Here is a 16,281-nt window from a genome sequence, read left to right on the forward strand (position 1 = left end):
GGCAAGTACATCATTATGGACTGTTATGGCCCTAGTTTAATTGAAACAGGGGTCATCAGTAATTAATATAACATTGGCTTTCTCAGCCAGTTTGTTTTACAGCGTTCCTTGCTCAGCACTGTGGTGCAACACACAAACATGTGCCACAAAGGTAAACAATGCTCAGCAGTCATTGCACCCACACCACTGAAAGGGCATGCTCAGCACGGTGGTGCACCATGCAAATACACTGAATCATGCGCCCTGAAGGTAAACAAAGCTGAGCAGCTAGTGTACACCCCCTTGCTGAACATGGCAGCCCACCATGCAAACAGGTGCTGGTGAGCTCCAATGAGCTTACATGTCTTCAGACAACTCCTCCACTTGATATCAACTACATGGCTTGGTACCTACACGAATTGGACCTGCAGACACGGATACCCATTTTTGCTATTCAGTAACCCCACCTCATTTCCATAGGGATCCATGGACACAACCTAGAAATTACAAGATTCCAGGCCCGGACTCATTGGCAACAGTATCATTCCATCAATGTAGATACTCCACACAGGGTCCTAAAGACATTGGGGACCTACAGACATTGGATCCTACCCAATTTGGCTTTGTCAAGGGCAGATCCTGCCTTTTCAACTTGGTCGACTTTTCTGAAACAGTCACTAATGCCATTGATGAGGGTAAGGCAGTTCACACAGCCTACCTTGACCTTGCAAAAGCCTTCGACACAATACCCCACTCAGGCATCATAGACAAACTCACCAGCTTAAACGTAAACCCATATGTCACAAGATGGGTTGCAAACTGGCTCAAGGACAGAACCCACAAGGTCAGAATTGCTGGAGCCATGTCAGACTCTAAGCCAGTCACAAGCGGTGTCCCACAGGGCTAAGTCCTTGACCCCTCTTGTTCGGCATTTATTTTTCCGAGGTGCAAGCAAACATAGGAGGATTGTGGCTGACAAAGTTCACAGATGACTGCAAACTGGGTGCCATAATTGATACTCCAGCGGACACAAGCATCCTTCAGAGAGGCCTCATAGAAACGGATAATTGGTGCCAGAGCCATGGCCTTAAACTGAACGCCAAAAAATGTATAGTCATACCCTTTGGGAAAAACAAGGTAACCACAAATTACCACATAGGTGGTAATCCATTAAGTACGGAAGAGGTAATCAGGGACCTAGGGACCCAAGTTGACAGTAACCTCTCATTTGACACTCACATTGCCAAGGTGGTTAGGAAGACTTTCTATATTGCCCACCTTATCATGAAGGGATTCACATCTAGATCAAGAGAGGTCATTGTGTCCCTGTACTCTTCTCTTATCAGGCACATGATTGAGTACAATGCCCCATTTGGGATGTATCTTACCCGACACCTGCAGCAGTTGGAAAGACACCAAAAGTTCCTCACCAAGAGGATAAAGGGTCTCAAACATATGTCATATGCTGCCCGGCTGAAGAAACTCCAGCTCTTTTCAGTTGCTTACTGCCTACTCAGAGGTGATCTATGCCTGACGTACAAGGCCATGTCCAATCTGGAATTAATGGACATGCTCCACCTCAGAAAATCCAAATCCATCAGTGCCACGAGAGCAAGAGATTTGAACCTCAACACAGAAATAAATAGGACGTGCTGGAGGGACAGATTCATAACCCAGAGGCTCCCTACACTCTGGAACAGAATCCCAGTCCATGTTAGGCAGAGCCCCTCACTAACTCTCTTCAAGAGAAATCTTGACGAGTGGATGGGAAGTCGTAGGTTTACCCCGGGGGCCATTTCTGTGTCACTACTAGACAGAGGCACAGTAAACTAAACCCTAAATGGGCATAGTATTCTCATCCCAAGGGGTGGCGAAAGCCACACACACTCTGGCTAGGCTTATAAATGCCCTAGGGCAGATAGCCTAGTATGAACCTATGGACCTATGTTACTTTCACATACTACTAAATTTGTTTTCACAATCTTTATTTTTTATTTTTTCATAACAGCATGTTTGCGCACTGTGGCATGCTGCACAAACATGCAAAGAACAGATCATTAAAAAAAATATTATTTTAAACGATTTCCCATATGGTTTGGGACACACAGTGGATAATTTTGCACATACCTGTGTCTGCTGTCCTCTTTCTGTCCTTCAAACTACACTTTTGCAGCCCTTGTTTTATGTTTAAATTCCTGTACATGGAAGTTTTGCATGTACACAATGGACACCAACATGGGGTCTGCAGGACTGCCTACCCACTTGCTGGATTGCTCTACCTCCCTCATTTGCATGCAATTCACCTGCTTTTGAGGTGATTAACATGCCATGGATATTTCAATGTTGGTGAGAGCATGGCTGCCATGCAGCTCTGTTTACTGGATCACAAACCTGCTTACTTTTGTGTAAGCAGCGTTTCATGATGCCTACATAGAAAAAAGCCACGTAGGCTTTATTAAATTCCCCACAATAACTTTTCCATGTAGACAATATAATCCTACATTAATTCTATTTTAATTGCCTATATATAAAGTAAATGTGACTTCTTTGTGCATCTTCTCAAGAGAATTGTCTTGCTGAGGTCAACATCCCACTGATTATGAGCTTGATCTAAACTGGATATTTGTGGAAATTCTATCCTGACATATACATTTATGATTCTTGCAAGGGTATAGAAATACAGCATTTTATTGTTGAACATTGCCAGGAGGTAAATAGTCTATAAGAATCCAGTATGAACTCTAATTAAATACTCTTTATTAAAAAACACTGTGAATTCTATAAACTTCAGCTCTAAGACTGACTGATAACACCAAAGAAACACTGAGGGACTAGGTCTGCTTGATGTCTTTTTATGTATTGTTCTTTATTTGGGCATACACTATATATGTGGGAAGTAAGAGACATTGTGAACTAATTGCTACTCTGGAAGGGTGGAGATTGGAAATTGTTTTATGACTTCCAGGAGCTGCAGTAGATCTTAGCAAGGCTCTGTGTGTGTGTGTAGTATTGACACATATGTGCTAAATCCTGACAGCTTCTAGCCAAGGTGGGTCGCATGAGAACCAAGTCAGATAACCAGATGTATGTGATGTTCTTCTGTGATCCATCACTAAAATAATGCTTAATACTAAGTGAGACTTAAGTCTCAGAGCACTCTCTTTTTGTAACCTGACAAAAAAGGATCTCTCACCTACTTCATTTTGCCTGCCTTTCTCTAGTAATAAACCAGAGAATAATAATCATTTAGATCAGTCAGGAAAATATAGTGAGATTAGTTTAATATTGTTTGTTTCTGTAAATATGTGAACCTATACAACTGTGTTATTTTTAATATTTCCTGTGACTGAAATGCTGGTGTTTATTGTAAATAGATATTTAGTATTTTCATGTTCTTTTATTATTAATTATTAAATATATTTAAACTTTTTATTGTGGCTGTTCTTTTAGAGAATATTTTAACCTTTGAGAGTACTTATATTATTTGTTGACACTGTGGCCACTACTGAAAACCTTGCTGTTTGGCCAACATTGCCATTTGTATTAATATTAATTTCACTCATTATAATTGGGTACCCCTGCAAGATCTTTAGAGTGACTAGCTTTGGAGTGTCTGATGGTAGTGTAACTACCTTATAGTCTGGGAAGAAGGAGGCGTAGCTAGTAAATCTATGCCAGATTTCCCAGGTGTGTGTGTGTGTGTGTGTGTGTGTGTGTGTGTGTGTGTGTGTGTGTGTGTGTGTGTGTGTGTGTGTGTGTGTGTGTACATGTGCATGCATGTGCATGTGTGTGAAAATCAAATCTCAAAGAGTGTGCGTGACAACTGCTTGGAGTAGGGATACAAAGCACTGGTTCCACAGAGAGGTTTCTGGAGGACTTGGCTTGGACACTTGGCTGATGACTCAACCCTACAGCTGTGCCAGTGGGGAGTCTTATTGGGGATCTGGAGAGAGAGAGAGAAAGAGAGGACCAAGCCCTCAGACTGACTGTTTTCCCTGTGTGTTCTTAAGGGAAATTGTGCTTGATGCAGAGAGCTGCATCTGGAAATACTGGGTGTATCTATTTTTGTTCCAAGTGAATGTCCCTCTCCAGTGTCAATAGTGAGGTTTGAGGCTCCTTGATTACTGGCCCAGATTGGAGATGTCTCATGTCCTCAGTGAGGACACCTCATTGGAAGGGGTAGCAATGTCCCAACAGCAATGTCCCAACAGCTATACCCTACACATGTTTGAGAAATCGGAGCAGTGTACAGGGGTTTGGGGGCATGTTCATTGGGAAACCTGGCTGCACCCACCTGATGCAGTACCATGTGGATGCAGGCATACAAAAGCCTATTAAGTAAGCCCCTTACAGGGTGCTAGAGTGAGTCAGACATACTCTGAATGAACAGATACAGGAAATATTGGAATTGGGGGTAATCAAGGAGTCCAGCAGTCCCTGCCCCCCACTGGTGCTGGTATCAAAGAAATATGGCAGCACCAGGTTCTGTGTGGACCACAGGAAAATAAATAGTGACACAGAGTCAGATGCTTACCCCATGCCTGGACATATGAAGCCTTAAATCAGCTGGGTGGGTTTAAGTATCTGACCACTATTGATCTGACTAAGGGCTACTGGCAGGTGCCCCTGACTCCTAGCCCTAGGCAGAGGTCAGCCTTTGTGACTTCTTTCTGATTATATGATTTCACAAAGATGCCCTTTGGGATGAAACATGCCCCAGTGACCTTCCAGAGGATGGTAGATTATATCCTAGCAAGAGCAGGAGAATATGCCCTTGCTTACCTGGATGATATTGCCATTTATAGTAATTCCTGGCATGAGCACCTTCAGCATGTCAGGAAGGTCCTAGGCAGACTGCAAAGGGCAAGGTTGACAGTTAAGCCCAGTAAGTGTCATGTGGGTATGGCAGAGGACTTCTACCTGGGACATAGAATGGGGAGTAGTAAGATTACACCAGAACCTTCCAAAGTGGAAGCCATTTGAGCATGGCCTGCCTCTGTTACCAAAAAAACAGGTGGGGGCATTCCTGGGGATAGTGAGGTACTATAGAAAGTTTGTTCCCAATTATAGTACTATAGCTGTTCCCTTCACAGACCTAATGAGGAAAAACAAGCCAGACAAGGTAGTGTGGATATTAAGTTAACTTCTGTCACCTGTATGCAGTTGTCACTGAGGGTAGATGTACTCTCAAGCAACAGCAAGGTAAACATAAAGAGTGTCATTTCACAACAGTTTTTTTTGTTAGTTTAGTAATCTGAGAAAGCAGGCAAAGATGTCAGCAGAGGATTATGGCAAGTTGAGAAAGAACTAGTTGTCCAAGATGTGCAAGGCTAAAGGACTGGTTCATGGCACCCTAACTAAGGAGCAAATTATTTCAGCCTTAGTGTTAGCTCAGACCAGCAAGCAGGAGGACAATCAGTTTGGTGATAGGGATGTACAGCCCTCAAAAACAGGACAGTTCACCTTTTCCTCAGAGGACATAAAAATCCATCAGGAGTTAAAGAAACTTGAACCAGAGGCCAAACATTTGGAATAAGAATCAGCAGAGAGACTGCAGCAGGAGAAACAGATGGAATTAGAATCAGCAGAGAGACTGTAGCACTTGGAGGCTGAAGAAAATGGAAGCAGCATCAACATGAAAGGGAGATGATAACTCATCACCAGGGTGATGAAGGTAATGGAGAAGGGAATAAGCAAACCCCAGAAGTATTAAAGGTTAGCAAGTTCCTTCCACAATTTACAGAGGGTGATAACTTTGATAGTTTTATTCATATATTTCAAAGAGTGTGTAAACAGTATAATGTTGACCAAGGGCTGTGGGTATGGTTCTTGACCCTCTTCTCCATGGTAAAGCTGTAACTGATGTTTATAAATTGTCTGATATTGATTGTTTAAACTATGATAAAGTAAAGAAATATTTACTTGAATGTTTTAAGTTAACACCTGAAGCTTACAGAAAAAATGTTCCGTGAGCATAGGTGCAAGGCAGATGAAATGGTGTGTGATTATATTGCTGAGTTAAGCACATACTTTCATAGGTGGGTGAGTGGGTGTCAGGTCACCACTTTTGAAGGGCTATCAGATCTTTCGGTGAGGGAACAAGCCCTTAGTACTTTGCCTGAGGAGATGAGAATCTGGTTGGCAGACTAAGAGTGTAAGTGTAAAGAGGGGGATCTCTACTCAGCAAGCAGGGCATCACTGCACAAAGAGGAGATGCCCAGTGCTGCAAATGGATATAAGGGAACCCATGGTGGGCAGCCTAAACCACCTGAACAGAGTCCACCGGTAAGAGGGGGAAGCCACTAGTTCAGATACATGGCCAGGATCAAGGGTTAAATGTTTTAAACACAACCAGTGGAGCCATGTATCATATAGATGTCCACAGATGCAAGGTGGGGACCAAAAGTGAAGGAGCCAGGAAGTGGGAATAACAGTATGCCAGTGGTAAGTTTTCTGGCGACAACAGGGGTACCAAACTATCACCAGAGTTTATATACAATATTAGTGGATGGAAAACAGGCCATTGCTAAGAGAGACACAACCTCTGACATAGCCATTGTGAAGCCTGAAGTGGTTAAAGTGGAGCAGTACCTGCTTGAGCAGTCAAGTCCAGTCAGAGCTTTAGGAGGGACCCCTTTTCAAATACCTTTGGTCAGGGTTCAACTTGACTGGGGAGGTCGAAAAGAAAACAAGCAATTAGGTGCCTTTGAGGATATACCTGCAGATGTCCTTATAGGGAATGATTTTGATAATGCAGCACCTTGTGTGCATGCAGTTACACACAGTCAGGCTTGGAGACAGGCATGTGGGTCTGATAGCCTGGGGAGACCCAGACAGACCCTGCACCTTGAAGCCAGGGCTGGTGAGGTGGCCATTTCAGGAGGTAGCTACCCAGTAATAGTGAGCCTGAAGGTGAGCCACAGTTGCTGGTAGGTACAGATATTCCCTTGGACAGAGTGACTGCAAGGGCATAGGTGAGTGGTAGTACCAAGGGTGACAGTGAGGCACCACTGTCAGAAGATACTAGACTTCCTGTGGAAGGGGAGCTGGGAAAATGTATGACAATAGATTTGAGGCAGGCTCGGTTCTTGGACCCTACACTGAGATGCTTGAAGGGGGTAGCAAGGGAGGTGCCTGATTCTCAGGGAAAAGGGGAGTCTGCATACTGGAAGAAAGGGTTAATTTATAGAGAGTGAACTCCTGAGGGAGGGCTAGAGACTGAGGTAATACAGCAGTTGGTAGTGCCTAGAGCCTTCCATCTGGCATTTATAGTCATATCCCTTAACATTCCTTTTGCAGGTCATATGGCATAAAGCATATTAAGAGACATATTATGCAGAACTTATATTGCCTGGGATTGCAAGGGATGTAACAGTGTACTGCAGGACCTGTAAGTAGTGCCAAAAGGTAGGCAAGGTAGGAGACAAGGTCAAAGCTCCTTTGATGCCTTTGCCTGTGATTAAGGAGCTGTTTCCAAGAGTAGCTATGGATATTGCTGGGCCTCTGAGTACCCCCGGTTCCACAGGGAAGAAATATTATTCTTATGGTAGTAGATTAGGCTACTAGATACCTGGAGGTAGTGGCTCTGGCCTCCATAGAGGCAAATAAGATAGCAAATGCAGTGTTAGAGTTTTTCAGCAGGGTAGCTTTCCTGAGAGAAATACTGACTGACAGAGGTGCCAACTTCATGTCTGATCTACTGGCTTGTCTGTGGAAATGATGTAGGGTGAAGCACCTAAAGACCACTCCCTACCATCTTCAGACTAATGGTCTTGTGGAGAGGTTAAGCTCTACACTAAAGACTATGCTACAGGCATTTGCAGACCAGTTTGAAAGAGTGTGGGACAAATATATTCCCCATCTGCTGTTTAGATACAGAGAGGTATCCCAGGAATCCACAGTTTTTTCAGCCTTTGAGTTGCTGTATTGGCATAGGCTGAGGGGCCTTAAGATTTGATTTGTGATGAGTGGGAGGGTGAGTGTGAATCCCACAAGGAATCTGTTGTGGTATATCTGCTGAACTTCACAACAAGGCTTGGGGAACTCATAGGCTTAGCCCAGGAGAACCTGGCTGGAGTAAAACAGCAGAAAAGGTCTGGTATGACAGGAATGCTTGAGCTTGAGAATATGTTGCGGGACAGCAAGTTATTGTTCTCATTCCTGTCAGACACAATAAGCTGCAGGCAGCTTGGGTGATACCCTTCAAATTGGTAAGGAAGGTCAGTGATGCTAACTACATGGTAGAACTGCTAGGCAGGAGGCAGGGCATACATTGCACCATATTAACATGATGAAGGCTTACCATGATAGGGAGTCCCTGGTGCTAAGTATTTGCAGTAGGTGGCAGGAGGAGTCTGAGGGTTATCTATGGCTATATCAACCAAGCCAGCAAAAGGCGAAGGTACTAAGGTGGAGCCTAGGGTTGCAGGCATCTGACATGAAAGCTTGCCTGAGGACTCAACCCTACAGCTGTGGTAGTGGGGAGTGCTATTGTGGATCTGGAGATAGAGAGAGGATCCAGCCCCCAGAATGGCTATGTTCCCTGTGTGCTCTTAAGGGAATGTGATCTTGATGCAGACACCTACATCAGGAAATACTGGCCGTATCCATTTTTGTTCCAAGTGAAAGTGCCTCTCTATTGTCAGTGGTGAGGACTGAGGCTCCTCGATTACTGGCCCAGGGTGGGGACATCACAGCTAGTATGAGATTTTTGTATGTTTTACTGCTCAGCATAACTTTCTTTTCTTCCCAAAGCTTTAACATACTATAATTACTTCTGATGTGCTAACCTACTGTGCTTAAACTTTGTATGTTGTTATCATAGTTACAAACTTGGTATACTGAGGTGTTAGGCAAATAGTAAATTTAATTATTTGTCTATCCTTTTTTAACTTGGTTAGTCCCATTAGTTTAATAGCCTGTTTTCAGGGAAGACATAAGTTTGTATTTATCTACTGGAGGAAATTTGGTCAGGGCATCATGGAATTTTCTCTTCTCTTTCTTTTCAAGAGGATCTATGAGATTTTTCACATATACTTGAGCTACAAGGAAGTTAAAAAGTTGGTACCGCAGTTTAATATCTCATCCAAAGGATGATACACTCAGAAATTCAGCACTCCCCTTAAGCTGCACTGCAGTTCAACAATCAATCTACCTGGTGTAGGAAGAGAGCTCATAGCCTTCTGCACCAAAAGCGGATGTATGACTAGTGCCACAGAGACTGAAGTAGAATTACTTTACTGTGTGGTGAGAAAATAACTTAGTTCTCTTCTTTAATAATGATTAATATTTTTTTTCATATGTGAGTGGTGTTGTAAATCAGGGAATGGGAAGCATATCATCTACAATGTAAGAGAAAAGCAATTCAGAATATTTTGTGATAATTAGCAATTTTCTGTAATACCTGATGGACATTGTATAAAACGGTGCATAGAATCCCTATAAAGGTGTAGACCTAATAGCTATTCTATAATGTTCATGCCCTTTCATGTATTTGTGCAGTTGACAAATAATGTACCTGTGCCATGTGCATTACATATTATCATGTATCAGATGGGAAACATATTTTGTGAGTGGAGTTGTGACATTATTCTTTGCACTTTAAAATGATGGGGAAGCAAAATAAAGCAGAGTAAAATAGTCCCAGAAAGCATCATTTGGAAGACTAGTATTGAATAATTAAAAAAAATCTGTCCAACTGCAATGTTAATGAGAAAGAATTTAGCGGTGATGATGACTTTCAGGATCATGCAACAGGGCATACCCACCTTGTTAATATTAATGATAAATGCATTGTTACTCTGATTTTAACTACAAAATATAGTGCAATGATCTAGCTTGCTAGTGCTTGCCTATACTGGAATAGCTGTTTGAAGTTTTGTTAATTTTTATTTCTGCTTGCTAGAAAATCCTAGAGTAAAACAACATGTTGTTTGTGCATACAGAAAAGCCAACAAAAATACAGAAAGGCCAAATAACATGATAAATACTTGTCAGTGGTTGATGTTGCAGTCATAAGTTGTGGGATGATTCTCAAAGCTGAAAATAGGGTGGAAGGAGATTAGGGAGATGAGAGGATGCCCTGCAAGTTGGCAGTGGCAAATTCTGCTCTGGACCTGTATGCAAGGATGATGAAGTGGCATCTTCCAGACTATCCTTAGCAGGGACTCCTTTCAAGAAGGCAGCAGAGGTTGCAGTAGCCCTAGCAGAGTGTGACCTGACAGCCTCAAGAGATTATTTACCATGATGTCTGTAACAAAATGAGATACAGTGGGTGATCCATTTTGAGATAGTCTGCTTAGAAGCTATTTTTCCCTCAGAGCTAGGGGCAGAGGTCCTAAATAGTTGGTCAGATTTTCACAAACATTTGTTCTGTAAAGATAGTAGCAGAGTTGCCTATACATATCCAAAGAATGGAGTATTATTTCCCCTTTGTTCTAGGCTTGGAGAAAGAATGTAGGCAGATGAATGATTTCATTTAGAGATGTGTCATTGACTGACTTTGGCATGAAAGAAAGGTTAGTTCTGAGGGAAACCCTGTCTGAGTGGAAGATAGGGAATGGTTCCACTGCCATGAGAGCCTGCACTTCAGACACCCTCCTGGATGAGGTGATAGCCATCAGCAGATCAGTTTTCCAAGTTGGAAATTTTAGTTGGACAGAGGCTGCAGGTTTGACAGAAGACAATGTCAATTTTTCCAGAATAAAGTTAAGGTCCCATGGAGGAGTAGGTTGCCTCCTGGACAGTCTGATGTAATGACTTCCCTAAGAAATTGTCTTAACAAGAGATGAGAAACACAGAAGGAAGACTATGTATATGGGCCAAAATGGCAGATGCATGAAATTTAATGGAGGAATGGGAAAGGCCTTTATCAACCAGACTAGTCAGATAATCTAGAATGGTAGCAATCTGGGCTGAATCAGGATTGCTTACTACTGCTGGCATCAGAAAAAAATCTTTTCCACTTAGATGAGTATGATTTCCTAGTACTATGCCTTCTGGATTCTTTGAGAATGTCCTGAACCTGTTTGCTTAAGGCAAGCTTGATCCTGGATGCTGTAGAATTATCCAAGCTAAAAGGTTGAGCATCTGTAGGTTGGAGTGCACAATTCTTCCCTTGTCCTGAGTGAGAAGGTAGACTCTCTGAGGCAACAGCCATGGGCTCTTGTTGGTTAGTTTGAAAAGAAGAAGATTCCAGTGCTGCCTGGGCCAGTCTGGGGCTATCAGTATTGCCACTGTGCCCTCCTCCCCTATCTTTATAAGCACTTGAGGTAGTAGGGGTAAGGGAGAGAAAGTATAAATGAAGAGATGAGTCCAAGGAAAGGAGAAAGCATCTGTTCTCCAGGTTGATTTCTGTTTGATCCTGGAACAAAATCTTTCCAGTTGAGCATTTTCCTTGGTAGAGAAGAGGTCTATCTGTGGGAACCCTCCCCCCATCTCTAGACCATGCTGAGAAATATTTCCAGATGCAGATGCCATTCACTGGTGTCCATCAAGTTTCTGCTGAGGTGATCTGCTAGAGTATTTTGAGGCCCTGGAAAGTATTGTGCCTGGAGGTGCAACCAAAAGAGAGCAAGCAGTTTCCCAAACTTGCATCACTAGACAGCATAGAGAGTAAGAGTGGGTGCCCCCTGCCTGTTTATGTGCCACATAACTGTAGTTTTGTCTGTTTTGACTAACAGAACCCCTGGTTCCCATTTTTCCTTGAAACTATCAGGCCTTTTTGCACTGCCATAAGCTCTTTCCAGTTTATGTGTCTGCCCTTGAACTGAATCTCCCACTCCCCTTGAGATTGGAAGTGTTAGAATTGAATCCCCTAGGCTGCCTCTAAGGCATATGTGGTGGGAGTTTGTCCCTGGTGAATGAATCTGAATGGAAGGCTCCGATTTTGGGCACAAACCTGTTCCTGCCATGCAAACTCTTCTTTGAGACAAGGGATCAGCTGTATCTTGGACTCCAGATACTGAGAGTGCTGGCACCATACATTTTTGAGGTACCACTGGAGTTTTTTCATGTGCAGCCTGTCCAGGGGAACCATTTAGATACAGGATGCCATGTATTCCGGTGCCTGGAGAAACTCTCAGGCTGAGATGCATTGTTTCTGCAGGATTCTTTGAAAATAGTGGTTCAAAAAGGAAACCTTGTATGGGGGAGGAAGGCTTTTTGAAGTGAAAATTCCAGAAGGAGCCCCAGTAAATCTATCCTGGTGGAAGGAACAGTATCAGATTTTTGAAGATTTGTCATGAAACTCAGGGAAGACAGAAGGTTTTGGGTAAACGTCAGATCCTTGTGAAGTTTTGATAGAGTTATGGTCTGTATCAGACAAATAAAATATGAAACCTATATTCTTTGTGATGTCAATATTGACTGGAATAAAATTAACACACCATCCCCCTCCCTAACTATTAACCTTTACAACTTCTCCTAATTAATCCATTCAACAACCTGTCCTAACAGAAACCACCCCCCAGGGACTATTATAGATTGGATTCTAGTCTCCCATCCAAACAAAATAATTCTCTCTGGCACTATCCCTGACACCTTTAGTGACCATCTCCCTGCCTTCATTCATCGATCAACTAGCTCCATCCAACACCAACACCATTACATCCAAACTCGCAACCTTAGCAACTTCAACCCCTCAACTTTTTCCAACATTTTTAAACAAATTAACTGGCAAATCCTAAACACTCTTCCACTTGACAACACTGTAGAGCATTTCAACTCTATCTTCCTAAATACTCTTAACTCCTTAGCCCCTCTAAGAAACAAATGAACCAAAGCCAACTCTGCTCCTTGGCTGACTAAAGAAACTAAACAAATTATGCGCCACAGAGACAAAGCTTGGAAGCTCTATCAGAAAAACAAACTGTCTTCTACCTTGCTCCAATACCCCCAACTCCACAATCAAGTAAAAAAAACGTATCACTATGAACAAAAAAAACTACTATAATAAACTTTAGTCCAACAACAATAAGAATCCAAAACAATTTTGGAAATCAGTCAACTCTCTTCTCCATCCTGGATCAAGGAATAATCCCTGCCCTGGCCCTAGTCTAACTGATAGTGAGTTGAGCTCCCACTTCAACACCTTCTTTACTGAATCCATAGCTAAACTAACCAAAACATTCCCAAATAATTACCCACCCAACCCCCTGTCCTCAGCACCCAACAACCCTAGTAACTGTCTCCTTAATTTCCAGCTCAAACCTGTTTCCACCACCTTTATAAAAAAACTTTTATCCAAACTCAAGCCTTACTCTTATGCCCCTGACAACATACCCTCATCCTTCCTCAAATGTGCTGCCGAAGGTATTGCTCTCCCAATTAGTATCCTGATCAACAGATCCATCATTGAGTCGTACATACCCAAACTCTGGTGTTCAGCCTACATTCTACCTCTTCACAAAGGAGGTAAAAACATCACTATTTCTAACTTCCGCCCCATTGCCCTACTCTCTCCGATATCTAAAATACTTGAAAAATGTGTCCACCTCCAACTCTTGCCCTACCTAACTCAGAATCACCTCTTAACACCCACCCAGCATGGCTTCCGTCCTCGCCACAGCACCATAACAGCCTTACTATCCTTCCTAGAAACTGTCAATCAAGCCTGAGATTCTGGACTTATTGTATCCACTATACTGCTAGATCTATCTAAAGCCTTTGACACCATCTCCCATACACACCTTCTCTCTCATCTCACCAGTCTTAATCTCTCCGCTAATACTCTTTCCTGGTTCTCCAGTTACCTATCCGACAGATCTCAAGCTGTCAGATGGAAGAGCTGCAACTCTTCCTTTCTGCCTACTCTTACTGGCGTTCCTCAGGGGTCCATCCTCGGACACATGCTTTTCAACATCTTTATAAATAACCTTCACACTGTCATCCCTGACACTACAGTCATCCAATACACTGATGACTCTACCTTAGTCTGTGCTGCCCACAACATTTCTGAACAACTAACTAAGACTCAAACAGCTTCCTCCACTACAGAGAACTGGATGCACCAAAACCACCTCTCCCTCAACTTCAGTAAATCTAAAATACTAATTTTCCTGCCCACCAGGGTTTAATCCTTTGACAAAAACATCTTCAATGTCCTAAGCCAAAGTAACACTGCTATTAAGTGGTCCCCTCTGCAAAACTCCTTGGCATCACCATAGACGAACACCTTAAATTCGACCTCCACATACAACAAAACATAAAGAAAACCCACCAAAAGCTAGGTATGCTATATAGGAATAACCAATTTCTCTCCAACTCCTCTAGGCATTCCCTAGCAATTACTTACCTCCTTCCTTCTCTTCTATATGGAGCCCCCCTTCTAACCAATCTGTCTGCCTCCAATACCTCTAAACTTGAAGCTTGCTGCAATAAGATCTCCAAATTTGTCACTAAATCCAAAATCTCAACTCACCACTGCCTTAGCATAAAATCTCTGAACTGGTTAGAACTCCCTAACCACCTAGACTATCTCCAACTAACCACCTCTCACAAATTAATATTCTCCCCAGATAAATGTCCAGCCTTAACAAACATCCTTCCCCTATACATCCCAAACAGATCCCTGAGATCTGAAAACCAAAACCTAATTTCCATCCACAAACCCAAACGTCCCACTGGCCAGCTCCTACTCTCCTTCTCGCTAGGTAAAAAATGGAATTATCTTCCTCCTTCTCTTAGGACATACATAACACCGAATCCTTCAAAACCCAACTTTTCCTAAACCTATCTTCCACATGGAAATGCTCCTGCTTTCACCCTACATAAACACTAACAAGTCTCCCCCACTAGTTCTCGACAATCCTCTTCCACTTTACTCTCAAGTTTTTTTTTTCTTTCTATTCCTCAAAAAGCAGAACTAGCAGACTTTAACTCCAAGTTTGTAAATATGTAAATATTCTAAACATCTGAAGAACCTCAAAAAAAAAAAAAAAAAAGTGCCTGTTTTATACTGTCCTATGATGTATTTTGCAATTTCCTGAATGTATGAATCTCACTCTTGTATTTCACCTCTACATTATGTAACCTTTATTGTATTTTGTAACCCTTCATAGTATTGTATTGCTATTGGAGCTTTTCTCCCCGGGCCTCCACTGAAAACGGGCACTTCTCGGCCCAGTGGACTTCCCCGGTAATCAAACTGAAAATAAATAAATAAATAAATTGTCCAGGTAGGGGTATATTTGGACCCCTCTGGTCCTGAAGAAGGCAACTGCAGGGGCTAAGCACTTGATAAAAACCCTTAGAGCAGTAAACTAGCCAAAGGGCAGTGCTGAAAACTGATAGTGACTTGAACCTGCTCAGAAGTGAAGAAAGCTTCCGTGTGACTCTTGAATTGGGATGTGCAGGTAGGCATCTTTTAGATCCAGAGAAACCATACAGGCTTGTGGGGCTATCATGGGCAAAAGTTTTTCAAGAGTCAACATTTTGAATTTTGGAACAAGGAGTAACCGATTGAGGTTGGACAGGTCTAACATATGACTCCAAGAGCCTTCTTTTCTTGAGATCAGAAACAGCCTGGAGTAGAACTGTTTGCCTTTCTGATATTCTGGAACTGGTTTCACTGATTCCTGAGAGCACAAAATCAGGATTTGAGAAAGGGCCTCTGTTTTTTTATTCTGAGGAATATCCAGATAGCCTGAGTATTTTAAAGGCTCTTTGAAAGTGAGTTTGTAACCTTTTAAAATAATGTTTCAAACCCATTTGTCTGAAGTGATGAGGGTCTAGTTTTGTTTGAATAGGGATAGCTTTTATTGTGGGGAGGGGATGGTGTGCAGGGTACGTGAGACATTGTTGCTCTCTGGCAGAAGCCTGAGGCCTAGAACTCCCTTGTCTGGAAGTTTCTGAGGTCCAGTGCCTGGGTGTCTGCAGCTGTTGTCACTACATATGAGTCCTTTCCCACTGGGTTTCCTCTGTCTGCTTATAGGCTGGAAGAGAAATGAACAGTGCTCAGTGAGAAAGTTCCTACTAAACCTAGAAGGCTGAACTTGAAGGAAGTATTTCACAGTCTGCATAGACTTAGCTTTGTCCACCATTTTGTAAGAACAGCCTCAGCATTAGGTCCAAAGAGGAATTCCTTGTTATGGGGAGCATGAAGAAGGCTAGATTGAACATGGGCAGGAAGAGATTGTTCCCAAAGCCATGCATGCCTTCTGACTACTGAGCCAGTGGCTACTGCCTAGTGTGAAGCTTCCATAGCATCATAGCACAGTGTAAGGAATGGCTTGCTACCTGTAAACTGGAGTGGCAGAGATCCAAAAGCTTCTTAGAAAGGTTTTCATCCTCAAGTGAAGAGAC

The sequence above is a fragment of the Protopterus annectens genome, chromosome 1.part0, assembly GCF_019279795.1.
Source record: "Protopterus annectens isolate FY-2018-M chromosome 1.part0, PAN1.0, whole genome shotgun sequence".
Lineage (NCBI taxonomy): Eukaryota > Metazoa > Chordata > Ceratodontiformes > Protopteridae > Protopterus > Protopterus annectens.